Source organism: Oryx dammah, unplaced genomic scaffold (assembly GCF_014754425.2).
Source record: "Oryx dammah isolate SB20612 unplaced genomic scaffold, SCBI_Odam_1.1 HiC_scaffold_25, whole genome shotgun sequence".
Lineage (NCBI taxonomy): Eukaryota > Metazoa > Chordata > Mammalia > Artiodactyla > Bovidae > Oryx > Oryx dammah.
Window position 1 is genome coordinate 59,427,465 of NW_024070209.1, and position 10,654 is coordinate 59,438,118.

The 10,654-nt window shown below is 40.0% G+C and overlaps 1 non-coding gene across 1 annotated transcript; it reads right to left on the reverse strand.

Annotated features, from left to right (window-relative positions):
• Positions 1-2,107: 2,107 nt before the first annotated feature.
• On the reverse strand, positions 2,108-2,211 carry LOC120852382. The gene has a single exon (XR_005718556.1). It is a non-coding gene; the product is annotated as a U6 spliceosomal RNA (small nuclear RNA).
• Between the last annotated feature and the right edge of the window lie 8,443 nt (positions 2,212-10,654).

The window sequence follows — 10,654 nt, forward strand, 5'->3', positions numbered from 1 at the left end:
ATTGCTTAATACAATCAGCCTGGGACAGCTGGCATGAAACTTAGAATTATCTTAGTTATCTTAGAATTTCCTGTCATGACCCATCCTTGGACTCTTGATTCTGTGCTTCGTGCTGCACCAGGCAATTGAAGGGATCAAAGAATCTCCTTTCTTGTCTCCTTTCCTGATGTTTTAGTAAGATCTAAATGTTTGTTGAATAACAAAGATCTAGAAAGCTGGAGGCTTGTGAAAGAAATTTAAGGAAAAACCTCCTGAGGCAGGCTTAAACGGTAATCACATCAATGGTCAAATCAGTTTTGACTGATCCTATTTCACAGGTTGGGATCCTTTGTATTTTGAATGAATTAGTGAAATTAATGGGGTTGACTAACACTCTGGTTCCACTGCTCCTAAAGCTGGATATCTAATACTTTACAGTTTCCTTAAGGCAAAAACAGGCAGTTCAGCCTTTTAAAAAAATTAACCTTTATTATTTATTCTTATGTAGGGCCTTAGTGGTTGTTTTTTTTTGTTTGTTTGTTTGTTTTTTTCCGTTTTGAAATTCTTTTGTTTGGGAAAACTGAAGCTTGACATTTTTATGACTAAACATTTCCCTCTCCCAAGGCATATACACCTAGTACTATGCTGCCCAATGAGTTAACAGATTCATTACTATATTATTTACCATTTTAATATTTTATTGTGTGGCTGTGGCTTAGACAACAGAAAGGAACTGATAATTACTCTCCAATTGTACGATGGTTGCCATGTGGTTTCTTGGTGCACAGTTTCCATATAATTAGAGCTATGTACATCCTGAAAAACAAAGCAATGCCCATAATCTCCAATTGCAAGCATGAAATTAAATTTCCCAGGTTGAGGGTTAACAATTTCAGTTTTGAGAAATTGATTTCTTTAAGCATTTCTTTGGGAAATTCAAAATATCTCTTCCAGGATGTAGAAATAACTTAAGGTTCTGATTACAGTTCAGTATGAACGGAGATCTTTCTATCAAAATTGGAATGTGAATTTCTCACTCTGAGCAGAGGTTTGTGCTGGGGCTAAGTTCTGAGGGTAAGTCAGGCGCTGCCTTCAGCATCCTGCCTTTGAGTATTTGGGGAAAGGATGGCTTCTAGAGAGTCTGAAATTTGAGGAATTAGGGTCTCTCAAAGGCCCAGACTGAGAATGAACAGTCAATAGATGAATTATGTTGTTTCTCTCTGCCCTATAGAAGCCCCCCCATAAATAGGCACTATCTGAAATCTGATTTTACTCAAATGAATCTTAAAAAAAACCAACTATATTTTCTTATGTATGATTTCTTGATTAAACATATGAATAGTCTCCTAGGTTGAGAGTACTTCATTTTCAGATTTTATCAACATAATTTCTGGAAAATACATTTAAAACTAAATTTTAGAAGAAAAGATCTGAACTCAGATTACTCAAGAGCACTTTCTTCTCTGATTTCAGTTTTAAAAGCCATGACCTGAATTTCCTTCTCTTAAACCATGTAGCATCCCAGGATTTCTATGATCATTGCTTTTCCTGCTTCTACCAATCACTAAGTCCTCAGAATTTCCCCAGTTGTCCGAACCCGGAATCCCCTACATCCTTTTATTCATTTGGAACCTGAGCTTCCCAAGTGGCCCCCTCCTGTGCTTCCTAAACCTACCTAGGAGCATCCTAGTTCTTTTTTTTTTTTTTTTCTGTTTTCTTTTTTTTTTTTAATTAATTAATTTATTTATTTTTTATTTTACTTTACAATTCTGTAATGGTTTTGCCATACATTGACATGAATCCACCACGGGTGTACATGCGTTCCCAAACATGAACCCCCCTCCCATCCCCCTCTCCACAACATCTCTCTGGGTCATTCCCGCGTACCAGCCCCAAGCGTGCCGTATCCTGCATCGGACATAGACTGGCAATTCGATTCTTACATGATATTATACATGTTTCAATGCCATTCTCCCAAATCATCACACCCTCTCCCTCTCCCTCTGAGTCCAAAAGTCCGCTATACCCATCTGTGTCTTTTTTGCTGTCCTGCGTACAGGGTCATCATTGCCATCTTTCTAAATTCCGTATATATGTGTTAGTATACTGTATTGGTGTTTTTCTTTCAAAAAATATGGAACGTTTCACGAATTTGCGTGTCATCCTTGCGCAGGGGCCATGCTAATCTCTGTATCGTTCCAATTTTAGTATATGTGCTGCCGAAGCGAGCACTTTCCTAGTTCTTTTTCTTTGGGAATAGGGATGAGAGTGAGTAGACACTTAACAGTTCTGACAGCATCCAAAGACTTTGTGTAAGCTTCGTGTGTGACTAACTAAAAACAAATACTCCAGCTACATTAAGAAATATTTTTATTGATGAAAATTTATAAGATATAGATAATCAAGAGGAAGAAAATTAAAATCGCCCATAATCTTACCACCTGTTGATCACGAAAAGTAATACTTTGGTGTCAATTCATTTTGTCTTACAACTAGGCACAAGTAAGCTTTTTTTTAAATGTGACATTACTGTTTTATAACCCACTTTTTCCTACTTAATATAATGAGAATATTTTTCCTTTTCTTAAACCTAGTCTTCGTTTTTGTCATTTCTCATGGCTGCATAGTTCTATGTGTTATACATTCACCTTGGTTTAGCCAATAGTAGAAATATGGTTGTTCCTAATTTTCCCATTTTATAAATATTCCTGTCGCAAAATCTTTTGGGATACCTATGGTTATTACCATAAGGTAAACTCCTAGAAGTAGAATTTCTGTGTCAGATAGTATGTGTAATTTTAAGTCTGTTTAAACGGATTGCTAAATTATACTCTAGAAAGCACCATTTACGATCCTCTGTGATACGTGTAAGAAATATTCCTTTGTCCTACCTTTACTAACACTGGTATTAAAATTAAAAAGAAAAACAAATTGTCAATTTGATAGATAAAGATAAATATTTCATTGCTGCATAAATTTGTATTTATTTTTATTAGGCAGGTTTTAAAAATATAGATCTTTCTGGCATATTGCATTTATTCTTAGTAAATTGCCATTCATTTTCCTTTTACATCTTTCCCTGGGTGCCAGTCATTTTCCGATAAATTGTGTTTGATACAATTTTTGAGCCTTGCTCTCAAATACTAAATCTTGATTTTTAGAGAAAAATTTCTGGATTACTGTTCTCATGAATCTATAACTCTTTGCCCCTATGTTAAGTTCACATATAGGGTACTCATTTAAACCCAGATGATCTCTTAGGAAATTTAATTTATAATATGCTGATGTTCTCTTTGAAATTCAATGAAGACTAGTGCTGAAGTTTTGAGCATCATTCCACACTTTTTACACATTCACTAAGCCTTTTAAAGTTTATATTTACCCCCCGCCTCACTTACCAAGTGAATCATATTTCCTTCACCTTCTTACATTTACAAATATTCTTTATTTCTCAAAATTCTTCTCCCGGTCTGGAATCTTTCATTTTGAGACTTGCCATTAGGGAGGGGAGCTAAGAGTATTGGAATGTTCTGTAAATCCTGCAAGGTTGATTTCTGCCTTCACCTTCCAGAGGTTTCTGGGTGGAAAACTGAAGAAGTCAACACCTGCAGGAAGGTTCCTGGTCATCAGCTGCAAGTTACAGACAGTACGTGATTTGTCAGAGCTCAAAAGAGACCATGAGGGCCCACTTTCAGGTTTGACCAGAAATTTGTCTTTCTTTTACTTTCTTAGCTTATTAATCATTCCCTCCCAAACCATCCCTAACTCCATCACATGTAATTTAAAGCAAAGATATTTTCATTTATTTTTAACTTTTTATTTTGAAATAGTTCCAGACTTTCATAATCACTGCAAGAATAGTACAAATAATTCCCTTTTCCCAGATTTCCTATATGTTAATATTTACTACATTTGCTTTATCATTTTCCCTCACTCTTTCCTGTTTGGCTTCTAAGCTCTTCCACTGCCTATGTAACCAATTACCAGTATTAGATTCCCTCTCTTTGAAATACCTAAGGTCATTGTGGGGAATTTTGGTGGGGGGGGGCTCAATCCTTACTGAAAATATGGGTAAGATTTTGTTTGAAAGTGTTCTTACTCAAATAACATCAGAAACCACTGCCATGGATGATGGCCACAATCCTTTATTTTACTTTGTGCCTGTTTATTTATTCATTCACTCACATGCTATATCAGTTCAGTTCAGTTCAGTTCAGTCGCTCAGTTGTGTCCAACTCTTTGTGACCCCATGAATCGCAGCATGCCAGGCCTTCCTGTCCATCACCAACTCCCAAAGTTTACTCAAACTCATGTCCATCGAGTCAGTGATGCCATCCAGCCATCTCATCCTGTCATCCCCTTCTCCTCCTGCCCCCAATCCCTCCCAGCATCAGGGTCTTTTCCAATGAGTCAACTCTTCACATGAGGTGGCCAAAGAATTGGAGTTTCAGCTTCAGCATCAGTCCTTCCAATGAACACCTAGGACTGATCTCCTTTAGGATGGACCGGTTGGATATCCTTGCAGTCCATGGGACTTTCAAGAGTCTTCTCCAACACCACACTTCAAAAGCATCAATTCTTCAGCAGTCAGCTTTCTTCACAGTCCAACTCCCACATCCATACGTGACCACTGGGAAAACCAGAGCTTTGACTAGATGGACCTTTGTTGGCAAAGTAATGTCTCTGCTTTTTAAAATGCTATCTAGGTTGGTCATAACTTTCCTTCCAAGGAGTAAGCATCTTTTAATTTCATGGCTGCATCACCATCTACGGTGATTTTGGAGCCCAAAAACATAAAGTCTGACACTGTTTCCACTGTTTCCCCATCTAGTTCCCATGAAGTGATGGGACCAGATGCCATGATCTTCGTTTTCTGAATGTTGAGCTTAGGCCAACTTTTTCACTCTCCTCTTTCATGTTCATCAAGAGGCTTTTTAGTTCCTTTCACTTTCTGCCATAAGGGTGGTGTCATCTGCATATCTGAGGTTATTGATACTTCTCCCAGCAATCTTGATTTCAGCTTGTGCTTCTTCCAGCCCAGCGTTTCTCATGATGTACTCTGAGTATACATTAAATAAGCAGGGTGACAATTTACAGCCTTGATGTACTCCTTTCCTATTGGGCCCTTAATAGGTAGCAGGCCTTAGGCGCTAAGGACATAAAGGAGAACAAAACAGTTACAACAGTGACTAACATTGACTGAGATTTACTATGTGTCTTTTAAGTGCTTTAACATCATCCTCTTGTCTTAGTTCTCCATTGCTGGGTAACAAACTGCCCTAAAAAGTAATGGCTTAAACAACAAGAATTTATTACCTCAGTTCCTACAGGTAAGGAATTACAGAGTGGTTTAGGAGGTTGGTTCTTGTTCAGGGTCTCTCAGAAGATTTCTGTTAGGATATTGGTAGGGACTGCTGTCATCTGAAAGCTTGAGTGGGGCTTAGAGGGTCCACTTCCAGGATGGCTCCCTTACAGGGCTGTTGGTAGGAAGCCTCAGCTCCTCACCACATGGGTCTCTCCATCAGCTGATTGTTTTCACAGTCAGGTAGCTGACTTCCCCCAGACGAACGATCCAAAGCCACAATGCCTCTTCTGTGCTAATCTTAAAGGCACTGCCACTTCTGTTATATTCTATTTGACAGTCATTAAATTGTCCGTACTCAAGGGAAGAGAACTTCAGCTGCATATTTTGGAGGGAAAAGTGTTGAAGAATTTGCAGACCTATTATAAAACAACCACACATCTCATATAATCTAACAACCGTAATTTTGCAACAGTCCCACTTTGTAGCTGAGGAAACTGAAACTGCAGATGGTCAAGGAATTTACCCAAGGTCCCATAGCTGGCAAGTGATAGAATTGGGATTCCAATGCAGATTGACTCTAGAATTTGTGTGTTTAACCACAGTGCTATACTACCTTGATACAAAGAGGCCTTGCACTCATGAAGCTTATATTTCAACAAAATGACTGACATTAGTCAAGCAATTTCTCTCTCTCTCCCTTGCTAATACACATACACATACACAATTACAAACTATTTAAATCCCATGAAGGAAAAACACGGGAACTATAGGAGTGCATGGTTGTGAAACTAGATCTAGTCTGTGGTAACAAGTTGTCGTATTTTGAGTCTATAAAGTCCCTGACCCCAAGTGCAATTCTTTAATGGGCTAGCAAACAAGTAGTTCCCAAGCTGATGACACATTAGAATCATCTAGAAGGCAGTTTAAAAAAATACTGACGCCCAGGACATAGCACAGGCCAATTAAACAAGAATCTCTGCAACTGGATCCAGACATCAATATATTTTAAAGCTCCTTGGGTGAATCCAGTGTGTGCTTGGGGGTGAGAAGTGTTGCAGGGTTCAATTTCTCCATACAAACTTGGACATGGAAGTGCTTTAACCAAAACTGGATGGCAGAGCTCAGCTTCTACCTTGCTGCTGTGACTGGGGAGGCGGGGGGTGGGGGCGGTGGGGCTCTCTTCTAAAGGAACTTTTTCACACATTTTAAAATTTTAAGTAATTCTTTTTTTGGCTGCTCTGTGCAGCTTCTGAGATGTCAGTTCCCCAGCGAGGGATTGAATCTGGGCCATAGGCAGCAAAAGCACCAAGTCCTAACCACTGGACCACCAAGTTCAGCTCAGTTCAGCTCAGTCGCTCAGTCGTGTCCGACTCTTTGCAACCCCATGAATTGCAGCACGCCAGGCCTCCCTGTCCATCACCAACTCCCGGAGTCCACCCAAACCCATGTCCATCGAGTCGGTGATGCCATCCAGCCATCTCATCCTCTGTTGCCCCTTCTCCTCCTGCTCCAATCCCTCCCAGCATCAGAGCCTTTTCCAATGAGTCAACTCTTCTCATGAGGTGGCCAAAGTATTGGAGTTTCACCTTCAGAATCCGTCCTTCCAATGAACACCCAGGACTGATCTCCTTTAGGATGGACTGGTTGGATCTCCTTGCAGTCCAAGGGACTCTCAAGAGTCTTCTCCAACACCACACTTCAAAAGCATCAATTCTTCGGCGCTCAGCTTTCTTTATAGTCCAACTCTCACATCCATACGTGACCACAGGTAAAACCAGAGCTTTGACTAGATGGACCTTCGTTGGCAAAGTAATGTCTCTGCTTTTGAATATGCTATCTAGGTTGGTCATAACTTTCCTTCCAAGGAGTAAGCGTCTTTTAATTTCATGGCTGCAGTCACCATCTGCAGTGATTTTGGAGCCCCAAAAAATAAAGTCTGACACTGTTTCCACTGTTTCCCCATCTATTTCCCATGAAGTGATGGGATCAGATGCCATGATCTTAGTTTTCTGAATGCTGAGCTTAGGCCAACTTTTTCAGTCTCCTCTTTCACTTTCATCAGAGGCTTTTTAGTTCAGGAGTTCCCTAAAATTGAAAGTAATTTTTAAATGTCATGATTTGTGGAAGTTTTCATTTTTAAAAAAACTTTTTCTTTTATATTGGAGTATAGCTGATTAACAATGTTGTGGTAGTTTCAGGTGGAAGGTGGACAGAGAAGGCACTGAGCCACACATATACATGTAACCCCTCTCCCCTAAACTCTCCCACCATCCAGACTGCTGCATAATACTGAACAGAGTTCTCTATGCTATACGGTAGATCCTTGTCGGTTGTCTTTTGGCAAGGAAAGGACACATATTGTGGTAAATATTTTGCTTGATTGAGAAATCACTTTTTATGAATGAGATAATTCTAACTTTCCTTGAAGCCAGAGGGCCATTTTTTCTCATGGGCCTCCATTATTCCAAATATCAGGACGTAAAAAGAAAATCATACCAGCAAATCAGTTGCAGAAGCTCCTCTCCAGGGAGGGTTGCATAGATGAAATGAAGTTGAGGATACAAATTCTCTTTTTATTTCTGACGTGGGCTAAGTCTTTCTGATCTTCTCTCCCAGTCCTATCTAGAGGACTGTAGAATCATTCTGCTCCCAAGGTTCTGAGAGGTTTATTCTACTCGTACAAGATAAGCCCAGCACTATCTTATCTCTGGTAGGCTTCCTGCTTGTTCTCAGACTGTAGTTTCCTAGAGAGTTGAGACCAAGTGTCATTTATTTTTGAATATTCAGATCTTAATACAGTGCTTAACACACATCAGGTGCTCAAAACATTTGTATCATTGAACTAATATGTTATTGCATTTTCAGAGATTGAAGATGGTGATTAATTCAGCTAGTGAGACACAGAACCAAAGATGTCAAGAGAAGGGATGTAACACCTCTCAGTACCTACTAACTGACTGTATCACAATGCATATGTATAAACCAGTGCAAATCTGTGAACATTTCCAAAAAATGCATTTAAAACATATATCTTGCTGATGGCGCAAGAGGAGCAGCCTTGTTGCATCTTTTAACTGGATTCTGGCTTCCTGTCTTGACCCCCGACCCATCTCCCACCCAATCCTCACATCACCCAAAGTAAGCTGTGATACTTAGAGAATATAAATGTGATCATGTGACTCCATTGGTAAAAATAACCTCAGTGGGGAGACCCATAGGGTCCTGCACCATCTGGCCTTTGCCTCCCTCTCCAGCTCCATTCCGACTTCCTCCAAACTCTTTCCACCCATGGGCTTCTGCATTGCTGTTCCCTCTGCCCACAGCTCTTTTCCCAGGCCCTCGACATGGCTGGCTCCTTTATATGTTCTACTGAGAGAAGCCTTTCCTGACCATTCTACCTAGAATGACTTCTCTTAAGTTATTCCTTACCTTTGCTTGTTTTCTCCAAATCATTTTTCTCAATGTGAAATTACCTTACTTATTCATTTAGCTGTTTACTGTCTCTCTGAGCCTGAATATAGGTGCCATGAAGGTGAGAACCTCATTTTATCTATCTTGATTGCTCTTGTATCCCCAAATATCTGGCTCACAGTGGGCATTCAGTCAGTATTTATTAAATGATTAAATAAACACATAGGAAAAGGAGTCCTGTTATTCATTAATGAGGTGTAAGTTACTACATACAGAATAGTGGTCACAGATTATAAATATTTTTAAAAGTCTTTGCTATGTAAAAAAAAACCCTCATATATTAATAATATTTCCCCAGAATCTTAGATTATTATTCTTCTATACTCATGTCTTTTCCTTTTAAAATAGTTCTGTGGGGTGGAGGTGGGTGGCAAACAGCGATATTTACTTTGGAAACACAGACATGAAAATTACTTTTACTTTACATGCTGAGAGTAGAAATATGACCCTTATGCAATGCAAGATTTGCAATAAAGCTGAAAATGGACAAATGATATTAGCATTCCCATCTATTATAACTGGACCAGAACTTCAATCACCAGCTGAAAAAATAAACATGGGGTTAGCAGGCATTTGCCCTGTACCCTGAGTGCATTCCAAAGCAAAAACCATGCACAAACGACCTAAAGATCAAATGCTTTCTGATTTAGAATTCATGTAAAGCTACGCAATCCTATAGGATGAAGCGAGCCCTGGCAGTGTGAGTGAAGTCGCTCAGTCATGTCCGACTCTTTGCGACCCTATGAACTGTAGCCTACGAGCCATGGCAGAGTGTCCTTGAAACTGATGCCCATTGTAGGAGATAGTCCAGGGGACACGGGAATCATATCTGAGCCAAAAGAAACTGTATAGAATTTCTTGCCTTTTTTCCCACCTAGTGATCAAACAACTAGGGCCATGAACAGAAAGATGATTTTGCTGGAGGTGGGATGGCTTCAATCCCAAGGTTTTGCAGCAGTTGCCTGGCTTCAGCAAGGAGCCAAGCAGGGACACATGGAGAGCCAGCTTAGACGTCTATAGAGTTGTTGCTGGGGTGAGGTGAGAGCCACTCTGGTTTGGCCCTGCTCTGCAAGGAAGCCTGATGTAAAGCAAACCTGGGTAAGGCTAGAGGCCTCTGTGTTTATCTCTGTAATTAACAGAAAAAACTGAAAATGAGTAATATGCTCTGCTTGGTTTAGGGGTTATACAGAGGTATAAGCCACATCGCCATAATCTTCCCAACCACATTTATCTCAGATAATCTCCCCTTTTCTTCTTTTACCTGACTTTCAGTTTCTTATGGTAGAGACAACAGAGATGATTGCTACTTCAGGTGCTTAGGAGTAGCCCACATTTATCTGCCGAAACACCTTCCTTTGGTTCTTTGAATGTGTTATGCTTCCTATTCTGGTTTCTATTGCTATATATCAAACACCCCCAAATTTAGTGCTCTAAAACCATAGCCATTATTTATTATGCTCTCAAACTCTGTGGGTTAAATGTGGGTAGAGCCTAGTAGAGACGTCTTGTTTCTGCTCCATGGTAACTGGGCCCTCAGCTGGGAAGACTGCCATGCTGGGGGGCAGGGTGGGTGTGACTTGAATAACCAAGGCACACCTTTGAGATCTTTACACGTCCTTTGTCTGGCTGAAAGGCTCTATGAAAGGTTCATTTCCAAGCCCTAGACAACTATTAATCTACTTTCTGTGTCCATATATTTGCCCATGCAGGACATTTAATATGAATGGAATCCTACAATATTTAGTCCTTTTAGAGTGGCTTCTTTCACTTAGCATGATGTTTTCAAGGTTCACCGTGTTCATGGTCATTTCTCTTACCTCCGTTTCTCTCACTAACTCAGCATGCTCCCACTTGGCAGGAAGTGCCAGGCTCTCTTTCTCTCATCGCCATATCTTTATG